Genomic DNA, 15,589 nt, shown 5'->3' on the forward strand with positions numbered 1-15,589 from the left:
TGGTGATAGCAGTTTCATGTGCCCCTAGGACTAGTGCTGACTTTCTTCCAATGGTGTGTTTGGGGACATGGCCAAGTCTGGATTTTTTCTGGGATTCAGCACAGTTGTAGTTGTATTTGAGATCTCACAGACAGTATGTTAATCGACTGACTTAAGACAGAATAGGTAACACTGTTGTATTTTGGCTAAGACCTTTCCAGAAAATTCCCCAGTTACCCTGATGCCACTCCATCCTGGATCCCTTGGCTGCTTCCTTTATGACCTATTGAAATAGACATTTATTCAACTTTTTACAAAATATCTTCTGCTGTAAATTTTTTATACTCCAAATATTTGTGGTTTCTGTCATCCTAAATTCAGTTGAGTCATTTCACAATTCTAGCAACAATGCATTAGTGTCCCAGTTTTCCAACATCCTCCCCAACATTTAGCATTATCTTTTCCTGTCATATTAGCCAATCTAAGAGTTGTGAGATACTACCCCAAAGTTATTTTATTTTCCATTTCTCTAGTCAATAGTGATTTAGAGGATTTGTTCATATGACTGTAGATCTGAAAATCTGAAAATTGTCTGTTCATATTCTTTGACCATTTATCAATTGGGGAATAACTTGTAATATATATAAATATTTGAAAGAGTTCTTTATATATTTTAGAAATGAGACCTTTATCAGAAACACTGGTTGCAATAATTTTTCCCAGCTTTGTACTTCCCTTTTAATCTTTTTTTCTGTTGGTTTTGTTTGTGCAATTTAAAAAAAATGTAATGAGATCAAAGTTGTACATTTTGCCTTTCTTTTTTTTTTTTCTTTTTTTTTTTTTATTTATAGAAACTTTTTATTGACAGAACCCATGCCAGGGTAATTTTTTTTACAACATTATCCCTTGCACTCGCTTCTGTTCTGATTTTCCCCCTCCCTCCCTCCACCCCCTCCTCTAGATAGCAAGCAGTCCTATATATGTTAAATATGTTGCAATATATCCTAGATACAATATATGTTTGCCAAACCGAACAGTTCTCTTGTTGCACAGGGAGAATTGGATTCAGAAGGTAAAAATAACCCAGGAAGAAAAACAAAAATGCAAATACTTTACATTCATTTCCAAGTGTTCTTTCTTTGGGTGTAGCTGCTTCTGTCCATCATGTATCAATTGAAACGGAGTTAGGTCTCTTTGTCAAAGAAATCCACTTCCATCAGAATATATCCTCATACAATATCGTTGTTGAAGTGTATAATGATCTGGTTCTGCTCATTTCACTTAGTATCAGTTCATGTAAGTCTCTCCAAGCCTCTCTGTATTTATCCTGTTGGTCATTTCTTACAGAACAATAATATTCCATAACATTCATATACCACAATTTACCCAGCCATTCTCCAATTGATGGGCATCCTTTCAATTTCCAGTTTCTAGCCACTACAAACATTTTGGCACATACAGGTCCCTTTCCCTTCTTTAGTATTTCTTTGGGATATAAGCCCAGAAGTAACACTGCTGGATCAAAGGGTATGCACAGTTTGATAAATTTTGGGGCATAATTCCAGATTGCTCTCCAGAATGGTTGGATTCGTTCACAACTACACCAACAATGCATCAGTGTCCCAGTTTTCCTGCATCCCCTCCAACATTCATCGTTATTTTTTCCTGTCATCTTAGCCAATCTGACAGGTGTGTAGTGGTATCTCAGAGTTGTCTTAATTTGCATTTCTCTGATCAATAGTGATTTGGAACACTTTCATATGAGTGATAATAGTTTCAATTTCATCATCTGAAAATTGTCTGTTCATATTCTTTGACCATTTATCAACTGGAGAATGTCTTGATTTCTTATAAATTTGAGTCAATTCTCTATATATTTTGGAAATGAGGCCTTTATCAGAACCTTTAACTGTGAAGATGTTTTCCCAGGTTGTTGCTTCCCTTCTAATCATGTTTGCATTAGCTTTGTTTGTACAAAGGCTTTTTAATTTGATATAATCAAAATTTTCTATTTTGTGATCAGTAATGGTCTCTAGTTCATCTTTGGGCACAATTTTCTTTCTCCTCTACAAGTCTGAGAGATAAAGTATCCTATGTTTCTCTAATTTATTTACAATCTCGTTCTTAATGCCTAGATCATGGACCCATTTTGATCTTATCTTGCTATACAGTGTTAAGTGTAAGTCCATGCCTAATTTCTGCCATACTAATTTCCAGTTTTCCCAGCAGTTTTTTATCAAATAATGAATTCTTATCCCAAAAGTTAGGATCTTTGGGTTTGTCAAACACTAGATTGTTATAGTTGACTATTTTGTCTTGTGAACCTAACCAATTCCACTGATCAACTAATCTATTTCTTAGCTAATACCAAATGGTTTTGGTGACTGCTGCTTTATAATATAATTTTAGATCAGGTACAGCTAGGCCATCTTCATTTGATTTTTTTTTCATTAATTCCCTTGAGATTCTCGACTTTTTATTGTTCCATATGAATTTTGTTGTGATTTTTTCTAGACCATTTAAATATTTTCTTGAAAGTCTGATTGTATAGCACTAAATAAACAGATTAGTTTAGGGAGTATTGTCATCTTTATTATATTCGCTTGGCCTATCCAAGAGCACTTAATATTTTTCCAATTATTTAAGTCTGGCTTTATTTGTGTGGAAAGTTTTTTGTAATTTTGCTCATATAATTCCTGACTTTCCTTTGATAGATAGATTCCCAAATATTTTATGCTGTCAACAGTTATTTTGAATGGAATTTCTCTTTGTATCTCTTGCTGTTGGATTTTGTTGGTGAGGTAAAAAAATGCTGAGGATTTATGGGGATTTATTTTGTATCCCCCTACTTTGCTAAAGTTATGAATTATTTCTAATAGCTTTTTAGTAGAATCTCTGGGGTTCTCTAAGTATATCATCATATCATCTGCAAAGAGTGATAGTTTGGTTTCCTCATTGCCTACTCTAATTCATTTAATCTCTTTCTCAACTCTTATTGCAGAGGCCAGTGTTTCTAATACAATATTGAATAATAATGATGATAGTGGGCAACCTTGCTTCACTCCAGATTTTACTCGGAAAGGTTCCAGTTTTTCCCCATTGCATATGATACTTACTGACGGTTTTAAATATATGCTCCTGACTATTTTAAGGAAAAGTCCATTTATTCCTATGCTCTCAAGTGTTTTCATTAGGAATGGATATTGGATTTTATCAAATGCTTTTTCTGCATCTATTGAGATGATCATATGGTTTTTATTTGGTTGGCTATTGATATAGTTGATTATGCTAATAGTTTTCCTAATATTGAACCAGCCCGGCATTCCTGGTATAAATCCTACTTGGTCATAGTGTATTATCCTGGTGACGATTTTCTGTAATCTTTTTGCTAATATTTTATTTAAGATTTTAGCATCAATATTCATTAGGGAGATTGGTCTATAATTTTCTTTCTCTATTTTCAGCCTACCTGGTTTAGGTATCAGTACCATGTCTGTGTCATAAAAGGAGTTTGGTAGGACTCCTTCAATCCCTATTTTTTCAAATAGTTTATTTAGCATTGGAGTTCATTGTTCTTTAAATGTTTGGTAGAATTCACATGTAAATCCATCTGGTCCTGGGGATTTTTTTTTTAGGGAGTTGGTCAATAGCTTGTTCTATTTCTTTTTCTGAGATGGGACTGTTTAGGATATTTACTTCTTCCTCAGTTAGTTTGGGCAAGCTATACTTTTGGAGATATTCTTCTATTTCATTTAAGTTGTTGAATTTATTGGCATAAAATCGGGCAAAGTAACCCCTAATTATTGCTCTAATTTCCTCTTCGTTAGTGGTGAGTTCTCCCTTTTCATTTTTAATACTAACAATTTGATTTTCCTCATTCCTTTTTTTAATCAGATTTACTAAGGATTTGTCTATTTTGTTGTTTTTTTCATAGAACCAACTCTTAGTTTTATTAATTAATTCAATAGTTCTTTTTTTTTTACTTTCAATTTTATTGATCTCTCCTTTTATTTTTAGAACTTCAAGTTTAGTGTTTGACTGGGAGTTTTTAATTTGTTCCTTTCTTAGCATTTTTAGTTGCAAGCCCAATTCATTGACCTTCTCTTTCTCTATTTTATGCAAATAGGCCTCTAGAGATATGAAATTTCCCCTTATTATTGCTTTGGCTGCATCCCGTACGTTTTGGTGTGATGTCTTATTATTATCATTTTATTGGGTGAAGTTATTAATTATGTCTGTGATTTGCTGTTTCACCCAATCATTCTTTAGTATGAGATTATTCAGTTTCCAATTATTTTTTGGTCTACTTTCCCCTGCCTTTTTGTTGAATGTAATTTTTATTGCATCGTGATCTGAAAAGGATGCATTTACTATTTCTTCCTTACTGCATTTGAGTATGAGGTTTTTATGTCGTAATATATGGTCATGTTTTGTATAGGTTCCATGAACTGCTGAAAAGAAAGTGTACTCCTTTCTATCTCCATTACATTTTCTCCACAGATCTATCACATCTAATTTTTCTAGTATTCTATTTATCAAATTGACTTCTTATTTATTTTGTGGTTTGATTTATCTAATTCTGAGAATGCAAGGTTGAGATCTCCAACTATTATAGTTTTGCTCTCTATTTCTTCTTGCAGCTCTCTTAATTTCTCTTTTAAGAATTTAGATGCCACACCACTTGATGCATATATGTTTAATATTGATATTGCTTCATTATCTATGCTAACCTTTAGCAAGATATAGTGCCCTTCCTTATCTCTTTTAATTAGGTCAATTTTTTGCTTTAGCTTGATCTGAGATCAGGATGGCTATCCCTGCTTTTTTGACTTCACCTGAAGCATAGTAGATTTTGCTCCAACTTTTTACCTTTGACCTGCATGTATCTCCCTGCTTCAGGTGTGTTGCCTGGAAACAACAAATTGTAGGATTCTGGCTTTTAATCCATTCTGCTAACCGCTTCCTCTCTATGGGGTGTTGGAATCTTTACAAACTGCTAACTCATTAGAGCTGATAGATTATTGATCTGATCTTACAAGAAAATATTTTGGGCCAGATCCTGAAACAAAGTACTAAGTAGAACTAATTAATACAATGCTTGTGTTTACACCTTTACTCATTGGAGTTCATAAGTATGGGGAGATTCACAAAGTTAATTGTGTAACTTTGTGAATTCACACCTCCCTTGAAGCTCTTAGGGCCAGAGAGCACTATGGGAGAAAACCCATAATCCCTCTTTCTCGTATCCTACAATTCCTCTCTCTTGTATAAAAGAAACAGACAGAGGCTCTTGGATAGATTTCACTGGAATTACATTAAGAGTGGAGCTGGCTGGAGGCTGAAGAAACCAGAGGCAGAGACAGAGGCTGAAGGATTTGGAGACATTCAGAGGGAGCTCTTGGAAGCAAGCAGAGAGAGAGGCCTCAACTAACCAGGCTACTTTGAAAGGAGAAATAAACGTTTGTATTTTTACTAGCTGGCTACATTTGGGGTAATTATTGATCTGAACTGATATGAAAGCTGCCTCCAAGAAAACCTCCCCGAGAAACCTACCTTCTCCCCCAGAGAAAATCATCCTTATATTATATATTAAAGAAGAACAAAGATTACCACAATGGGGGAGTTTACCCCATTCACATTTATGGTTAAAATTACCAATTCTATATTAATTGCCATCTTGTTAACCCCTGTTTATACTTTTTTCCCTTCTTTCCTCCTTCCCCCCTTTCCCAGTATTAAGCTTGTGAGCACCACTTGCTTCTCACAGTCCTCCCTTTTTAATATCCCTCCCCCCTGCCTTAGAATTCCTCCCCCTATCTTACCTCTTTCCCTCCCCATTTCTGTATTCCCTTCCACTTAGCTTATTCCTTCCCTTTTCACTTTTCCCTTCTCACTTTTTAATGAAGTGGGAGAAGTTTCACCATAAATTGAATATGTCTAAAATTTTTCTTTTAAAGCCAATTCTGAAGGCAGTAAGATATCCACTATCTTCATCCCCCTCGATTCTTTCTCTCAGATATCATAAGTTTCCTTTGCCTCTTCATGAGATGTAGTACCCCCACTTTGCCCTTTTTCTGGTACAATGTCCTTTCCACATCTAGTTTCTAGAACAAGGTATACATGTATTCTTTATACATCTTTATAACAGAAATATAGTTCCCAAGATTTGTTTTTTACCTTTTTAGGTTTCTCTTGAGTTCTATATTTGTATATCAAACTTTTTGTTAAGTTATGGTTTTTTCATCAAAAATAGGTGAAATTTGCTTATTTTATTGAATGTCCATCTTCTTACCTGAAAAAAGATGCTCATTCTGGCTGGGTAAGTTATTTTTGGTTGCATACCAAGTTCCTTAGCCTTTTGGAATACCATATTCCAGGTCCTTCGATCTTTTAATGTGGATGCTGCTAGATCCTGGGTGATCCTTATTGTGGCTCCTCTATATTTGAATTGGGTTTTTCTAGCCGCTTGCAGTATTTTTCCCTTCATCTATTGGTTCTGGTATTTGGCCACTATATTTTTTTGTGTTTTGATTTTAGGATCCCTTTCAGTAGGTGATCGAAGATTTTTTTCAATGCCTATTTTACCCTTTGTTTCTATGACTTCTGGGCAGTTCTCTTTGATAATTTCCTGGAAAATAGTGTCCAGGCTCTTTTTTTCATCATACTTTCCTGGGAGTCCAATAATTCTCAGATTGTCTCTACTGGATCTATTTTCCAGATCTGTTGTTTTCCCAAGAAGATATTTCACATTTTTTTCCATTGTTTGATTTTTTTTTTTTTTTTTGGTTTTGTTTGACTGATTTTTGTTGTCTCCTCGAGTCATTCAATTCCATTTGTTTGATTCTGATTTTCAATGAAGTATTTTCTTCACTCACTTTTTAAATATCTTTTTCTAATTGTCCAATTGAGTTGTTTTGTTCCATGGAATTTTTTTCCATTTCACCAATTTTATTTTTTAGAGAACTATTTTCTGTTTCCAGTTCACTAATCCTATTTTTCAAGGATTTTATTTCTTTATCCACTCTGTCTTTAAATGAGTGGGATGATTTCTCCAGACTCTCTTGCCAAGCCTTCCTTTCCTTTTCCCATTTTTCTTCCAGCTCTCTTGTGACAGTCCTTTTAATTTCTTCTATGAGATTCATCTGTGCTGAGGAACAGATGATCTCCTCCTTTGGAGAATCACCTAGGGACAGTCTGTTTTTAGTCTCCTCAAGGTTTAGAGTCTGCTCTCTATCCATATAGAAGATGTCAAGCTTTTCAATTTTTTGCTCATTTTGTCAGAGAAGAATCAAAGACAAACTAGCAAAGAAAAAAAAGAAAAAAACCCTAATGGAGTCTGCTTTTTTGGGGGGAGGGGCTGGGTGGTGTTACTGAGCTTCCTCTACAGACTGCAGGGGCAGCAGTGAGGCACTAGCAGGATTGTGCTGCTGCCTGCCCTTAGCCTGTGCCCAATCTAAAACCTTCCCTGCCCTTGAGCAAAAACAGACCTTTCCTGGCTAATTTCAAGGATGTCTTCTCTTGGTAACTATTTGTGGGTTTTTTTATTTTTTCAGTCAAGCATTAATTCAGAGGCTTCTAATGAAATGGATTCTGAGAGAAAACATGGAGCTTACACAGCTGTGTGCCTCCTCTCCGCCATTTTGGCCGGAAGTCCTATTTTGCCTTTTATAATATTCCCTAGTTCTTATGTCATAAATTCCTCCCTTCTCCAAAGATCAGATAGGTAAATTATTTCTTGCTCTTCTGTTATGGGCCAGAACTCTTTACTTGAAACAAGGATTCTTATATAGGTGGAATTGATACGACAATGGTTATCTAGTTTAGCATGGTGATTAATAGTTCTCTAGTTCTGTATGATTGATTTAATCTTACAACAAATAATGGTTCCCTAGGGATATAATGATTGGCTTATACTCAGTATGATGAATAGATTTAACTGAAATAGAGCAATATAATCTGGGACAAACTCAGCCACATTCATTCATTCCATTTCACACCACCGTGGAGGCAGGCCTTTCTTCCTTCATTTCTTCACTAAAACCAAGCCGCATCTGAGCCAGAGACAGACTCAGAAGGGACTGGAGAGAGACTCAGAAGGGCCAGACACAGACTCAGATAGGGCTCAGAGACAGATGTGGAGAAGACAGGCTGGAACACAAGCTCTCGGACTGAGACAGACTTCAAGACAGAGATTGTGGTGGTGGTCTTCCTGCCTCCACCACAGAAACCAAGACATATTTGGGAGGAACCCAAGAAAGCCAGGGCCCCAGGCAAGGAAACTAGATTGTGAAAGAGATAATAAAGGATTTTGACTTTAACACCTGGCTATTCTTGTGATGATTACTCAATTGAAATGAAGGCTGATACAGAGACCTCCAGAAAACCAGTTAGAATATTACACTCTCCTAATTTGTTTATGGTAGCCTTTATGCCCAAACCATGTGTCCATTTTGACCTTATTTTGGTGATGGGATGTGAGATATAGGTGTATGCCAAGTTTCTGACATATTTTCTTTTGTTTTTAAAATTTTAATAGCTTTTTTTTTATTTACAAGTTATATGTATGGGTAATTTTACAGCATTGACAATTGCCAAACCTTTTGTTCCATTTTTCCCCTCCTTCCCCCCATCCCCTCCCCTAGATGGCAGGATGACCAATACATGTTAAATATATTAGAGAATAAATTAAACACAAAATAAGTATACATATCCAAACCATTATTTTGCTGTACAAAAAGAATTGGACTCCAAAATATTGTACAGTTATCCTGTGAAGGAAATCAAAAATGCAGGTGGGCAAAAATATAGGGATTGGGAATTCAATGTAATGATTCTTAGTCATTTCCCAGAGTTCTTTTGCTGGGTGTAGCTGGTTCAGTTCATTACTGCTCCATTATAACTGATTTGGTTCATCTCATTGCTGAAGATGGTCAGGTCCATCAGAATTGACCATCATATAGTATTGTTGTTGAAGTATATAATGACCTCTCGGTCCTGCTCATTTCACTCAGCATCAGTTTGTGTAAGTCTTTCCAGGTCTTTCTGAAATCGTCCTATTGGTTGTTTTTTACCAAACAATAATATTCCATATTATTCGTATACCACAATTTATTCAGCCATTCTCCAATTGATGGGCATCTATTCAGTTTCCAGTTTCTGGCCACTACAAAGAGGGCTGTCTGACATATTTTTCCCAGAATTTTTTTTTTTTTTTGAATAGTGAGTTCTTATTCCAGAAGCTGGAATTTGGAGGTTTATCACATATTAGATTAGTATAGGTCTTGATTATTATGTTGTATATATCTAATCTATTCCATTGATCCCCCATTCTATTCCTTAGCCAGTACCAAATGGTTTTGATTACTGCTACTTTATAATAAAGTTTTAGGTTTGATATTGCTAAACTACTATCCTTTGTATTTTGTTTTCATTAATTCCCTTGATATTCTTGACCTTTTTTTCTTCCATATGAATTTTGTTATTATTTTTCCTAGTTCTATAAAATGATTTTTGGCAGTTTGCTATGGCACTGAACAAATAGGCCAATTTCAGAAGAATTGTCATTTCTATTATATTGGCTTAGCCTAGCCAAGAATAATTGGTATTTTTTCAGTTGTTTAGATCTGACTTTATTTGTGGCAGAAGTGTTTTGTAATTGTGTTCTTCATCAATGGCTTGTTCAATTTCTTTTTCCAAAATAAGCTTTTTAATGTAATTTATTTTCTCTTCTGATAATCTGGGCTATTTATAATTTATTAAATATTCATCCCTTTTGGTTAGAATATCAAATTTGCTGCTGTGCAGTTGGGCAAAATAGCTCCTAATTATTGCTTTAATTTCTTTTTCATTAGTGGTAATTTCGCCTTTTTCATTTTTGATGCTGGTGATTTGGTATTTTTCTTTCCTTTTTCTAATCTAATGAACCAAAGGTTTATCTATTTTGTTGACTCTTTCAATAGAACTGTTCATTTTTTGATTACTTTGATAGTTTTTTTAATTTCGATTTTATTAATCTTTCCTTTGAGTTTGGTTTAAATCAGATTAGAAATAAATCTCTACTCTGTAGAATCTGCATTGAAAACAGGGATATACCCCTTGTATAAATAATTTTAATAGTGATTTGAATACAAAATAAAAGAAAGAGAAATAGATATTGTTTCACAGAAAAATCAAGTTTATAAAAAAAATGTTGAGTGGTTAGAATTTTGGTATGAATGTAAAATAAAATTTTATTTCTTTAAAGGTTTTTTTTAATTTTCAAAACATATGCGTTCATAGTTTTATCATTCAACTTTACCCAATCTTGTGTTTTTAAAATTTTAATAGTTTTTTTTTTTTTATTTACAAGTTATATGCATGGGTAATTTTGCAGCATTGACAATTGCCAAACCTTTTGTTCCATTTTTTCCCCTCCTTCCCCCCATCCCCTCCCCTAGGTGGCAGGATGACCAATATATGTTAAATATAGTAGAGAATAAATTAAACACAAAATAAGTATACATATACAAACCATTATTTTGCTATACAAAAAGAATTGGATTCCGAAATATTGGACCTAGCCTATGAAGGAAATAAAAAATGCAGGTGGGCAAAAATATACCCAATCTTCTGTTCCATATTTTTTCTCCTTCCATTCCTTTCATCCCTTGTGCTATTCAGTAAATAATGGATTGCATGTAAATACAAGATCAAAAAGGGAAAAAACGAGAAAGAAAACAAAAGGGAAACAAAAAACAACAAAAAAGTGAAAATATTATGTGATGATACATACTTCCTTCTCACAGTCTTCCCTCTGGGAGCAGATGGCTGTTTCCATCACGAGACCATTAGAACTGGCCTGAAGTGCCTCGGCCACATCTGTCAGAATTTATCATAAGATTATATTTTATATGAGTAAATAGAAACATTAGATTAATTCAAAATATTAATATTATAAATAAAAGTGATTAAGTTTATGGATTACAAGCTCAATATAAATTAATTTTGTGACATAGAAATAAAATAAATAAACAAAAGAAAGAAATAATAACAGCAATAACAACCCAACTCCAACTCAGTCTTATGCTGAATTAAGGAAAGAATAGTCTCTTGGGCTGTGGAGGTGATACAGAACTCTGACTTTGGAGCATTATATTCAGGACTGAGTGCTTCACTTTTTGAAATAATAATAATAATTGACTAACATTGATAAAACACTTTAAGATTTTCTGAGTATTTTGCAAATATATTTTTTAAATCTAAACAATAACTCCAGGATGTAGGTGCTATTGTTGTCTTAATTTTACAGAAAAGGAAACAGAGCAACAGGAAATTAAATGACACATTTAAGTTACACAAGAAGTAAGTAACACAACTAGTAAGTCATGTGAGACCAGATTTGATCTCCCAAGTTACCCACACCTGGTCTTGTGCACCACTTCACTTAGCTTCTTTCTAAGTCACTGAAATCACAAAAAGGACTCAAAGAGGGCATCTAGAATGATGAAAACCTTGAACCCTTACCATAAAAATATTGGTTAAAAGAACTAGGTATATTAAGTGAGGAGACTTAATGCTTGTTCCAACAGTAAAAGTATAGAATTTGAATTCGGAGAACCTGGCCTTCATTCTCTGTTCTTCAGTTACTATCTGTGTGACTTCATCCTAGAAGTTAGGAGATGATAGTTGTCTATAGTTATTTGAAGTTCTTTCACATTAAGGAGGGATTTGCTTTATTCTTCTTGATTCTAAAAGAACAAAAGCAGTGGGCAGAAGTTGCAAGAATAATTGTCCCAAAATATAAATGGCTGGCTTCAGCCGAGAGTAGTTTTTTTTAGTCTTGCCCAGTCCCCAGAAAAGATTGGATAATGTTGCTTTCTCTTATACATCTTTCTCTCTCTCTCTTTTTTTTTTTTTATTTTGAGAGAGAAAGCAATTCCAAGCGTAGAAGAATACTACTGATATGTGGAACATCATACTCTCTTGTCTAAATTGCTTTTATTTGACGAGCATTTCAAATTCACCTATTGACTTATAAAGCTATGATGTCTTTTATTCTGTTATATTTTTGGCTTTCAGTATTGTGCAGGAACATCTGATTAAAAGAGATCCTGCAAGTTAATTCCCAACATGCCCCTTGGCAGCTTTTTTCATTTCACTTAGAGGTGGGAACAGGTGGTATCATTTAGAATTAAATACATCATGTCTCTGTTGGCTGGAAAACAACATTCAGTGATGAAATGTCCCTACAACGAATCTCATTAATTGTACACCAATTTGTTGTAACTTTATTTATATTTGCATATTGTAATAGAAGTACAATGAGAAAATTTATATGTGAATTGTATTAAATGTTCATTTATTTGACCCAAAAGCAGACCCCCTTTGACACAAGAGTATTGTTCATCTCTAATTTTGGCCCTGTAAAGGAAAGTGCCATTTTTCATTTCTTTTTTTTTTTTATATATAACTTTTTATTGACAGAACTCATGCCTGAGTAATTTTTTTTACAACACTATCCTTTGCACTCACTTTTGTTCTGACTTCTCCCCTCCCTCCCTACACCCCTCCCCCGATGGCAAGCAGTCCTATACATGTTGAATATGTCACCATATATCCTAGATATAATATATGTGTGCAGAACCAAACAGTTCTCTTGTTGCAGAGGAAGAATTGGATTCAGAAGGTAAAAAGTAAACTGGGAAGAAAAACAACAATGTAAACAGTTTACATTTATTTCCCAGTGTTCTTTCTTTGGGTGTAGCTGCTTTTGTGCATCCTTGGTCAATTGAAACTGAGTTAGATCTCTTTGTCAAAGAAATCCATTTCCATCAGAATACATCCTCATACATTATCGTTGTTGAAGTATATAATAATCTCCTGGTTCTGCTCATTTCACTTAGAATCAGTTCATGTAAGTCTCTCCAAGCCTTTCTGTATTTATCCTACTTGTCATTTCTTACAGAAAAATAATATTTCATAACATTCATATACCACAATTTACCCAACCATTTTCCAATTGATGGGCATCTATTCATTTTCCAGTTTCTAGCCACTACAAACAGGGTTGCCACAAACATTTTGGCCCTTTCACTTCTTTAGTATCTCTTTGGGGTATAAGACCAGTATAAACACTGCTGGAATAAAGGGTATGCATGGTTTGATAACTTTTTGAGCATAGTTCCAAAGTGCTCTCCAGAATGGTTGGATGTATTCACAATTCCACCAACAATGTATTAATGTCCCTGTTGTCCCACATCCCCTACAACATTCTGCATTACCTTTCCTTGTCATTCTAGCCAATCTAACAGGTATGTAGTGGTATCTCAGAATTGTTTTAATTTGCATTTCTCTGATTAATAATGACTGGGAGAATATTTTCATATGGCTAGAAAGAGTTACAATTTCTTTGTCTGAGAGTTGTCTGTTCATATCCTTTGACTATTTATCAATTGGAGAATGGCTTGATGTCTTATAAATTAAAGTCAATTCTCTAAATATTTTGGAAATGAGGCCTTTATCAGAACCTTTGACTGTAAAAATGTTTTCCTAGTTTATTGTTTCCCTTCTAATCTTGTCTGCATTAGTTCTGTTTGTACAAAACCTTTTCAATTTGACATAATCAAAATTTTCTATTTTGCAATCAATAATGATCTCTAGTTCTTCTTTATTCATAAATTCCTTCCTCTTTCACTGGTCTGAGAGGTAAACTATCCTATGCTCTTCGAATTTATTTATAATCTCATTCTTTATGCCTAGGTCATGAACCCATTTTGACCTTGGTGTATGATATTAAATGTGGGTCAATGCCTAGTTTCTGCCATACTAATTTCCAATTTTCCCAGCAAATTTTGTCAAATAATGAGTTCTTATCCCCAAAACTGGGGTCTTTAAGTTTGTCAAGCATTAGATTATTAAAGTTATTGGCTGTTTTGTCATTTGAACCTAACCTATTCCATTGATCAACTAGTATATTTCTTAGCCAATACCAGATGGTTTTAGTAACTGTTGCTTTATAATATAATTTTAGATCTGGTATAGCTAGGCCACCTTCATTTGATTTTTTTTTTCATTAATTCCCTTGAAATTCTTGACCTTTTGTTTTTCCATATGAACTTTGTTGTTATTTTTTCTAGGTCATTAAAATAGTGTTTTGGGTGTCTGATTGGTATAGCTCTAAATAAATAGATTAGTTTAGGTAGCATTGTCATCTTTATTATATTTGCTCGCCCAATCCAAGAGCATTTAATATTTTTCCAGTTGGTTAGATCAGACTTAATTTGTCTGGAAAGTGTTTTGTAGTATTGGTCATAAAGTTTCTGATTTTCCCTTGGCATATAGATTCCTAAATATTTTATACACTCAATAGTTATTTTAAATGGAATTTCACTCTTTAACTCTAACTGTTGGGTTTTTTTTTAATGACATATAAGAATGCTGATGACTTTTGTGGGTTTATTTTGTATCCTGCAACTTTGCTAAAGGTGTGGATTGTTTCTAACAACTTTTTAGTACAAACTCTGGGGTTGTCTAAGTATACCATCATATCAACACAAAGAGTAATAATTTGATTTCCTCATTGCCTATTCTTATTCCTTTAATCTCTTTCTCAACTCTTATTGCCAAAGCTAGCATTTCTAATACAATATTAAATAATAATGGTGATAGTGGGCAACCTTGTTTCACTCCTGATCTTTTTGGGAATGGTTGTAGTTTGTCCCCATTACATATGATGCTTACTGATGGTTTTAAATAGATGCTATTGACTATTTTAAGGAAAAGTCAATTTATTCCTATACTCTCAAGTGCTTTTAATAGGAATGGATGTTGGATTTTATCGAATGCTTTTTCTGCATCTATTGAGATGATCGTATGTTTTTGGTTAATTTGGTTATTAACATGGCCAATTATACTGATAGTTTTCCTAATATTGAACCAGCCCTGCATTCCTGGTAAAAATCTATTTTGATCATTGTATATTATCCTGGGGATGATTTTCTGTAATCTTTTTTACTAATATCTTATTTAAAATTTTATCATCACTATTCATTAGGGAGATTGGTCTATAATTTTCTTTCTCTATTTTCAACCTACCTGCTTTAGATATCAGTACCATGTCTGTGTCATTAAAGGAATTTGGTAGGGCTCCTTCATTCCCTAGTTTTTCAAGTAGTTTATAAAGCATTGGGGCTAATTGTTCTTTGAATGTTTGGTAGAATTCACATGTAAATCCATCTGGTCCTGGGAATTTTTTTTTTTTTTAGGGAGTTGATTAATAGCTTGTTCTAATTCTTTTTCTGAAATGGGACTATTTAAGCAATTTGCTTCCTCCTCTGATAATCTGGGAAGCCTATATTTTTGGAGGTAGTCATCCATTTCACTTAGGTTATCAAATTTATTGGCATAAAGTTGGACAAAGTAACCCCTTATTATTTCTTTAATTTCCTCTTATTGCTGAAAAGTTCTCCCTTTTCATTTTTAAGAGAACTAATTTGATTTTCTCTCTTCTTTTTCTAATCAGATTTACCAAAGGCTTATCAATTTTATTGTTTTTTTTTTCATAAAACCAACTCTTAGTTTTATTTATTAGTTCAATAGTTTTTTTTTTACTTTCAATATTATTAATTTCTCC

This window comes from Antechinus flavipes, chromosome 5 (genome assembly GCF_016432865.1).
Source record: "Antechinus flavipes isolate AdamAnt ecotype Samford, QLD, Australia chromosome 5, AdamAnt_v2, whole genome shotgun sequence".
NCBI classification, from domain to species: domain Eukaryota; kingdom Metazoa; phylum Chordata; class Mammalia; order Dasyuromorphia; family Dasyuridae; genus Antechinus; species Antechinus flavipes.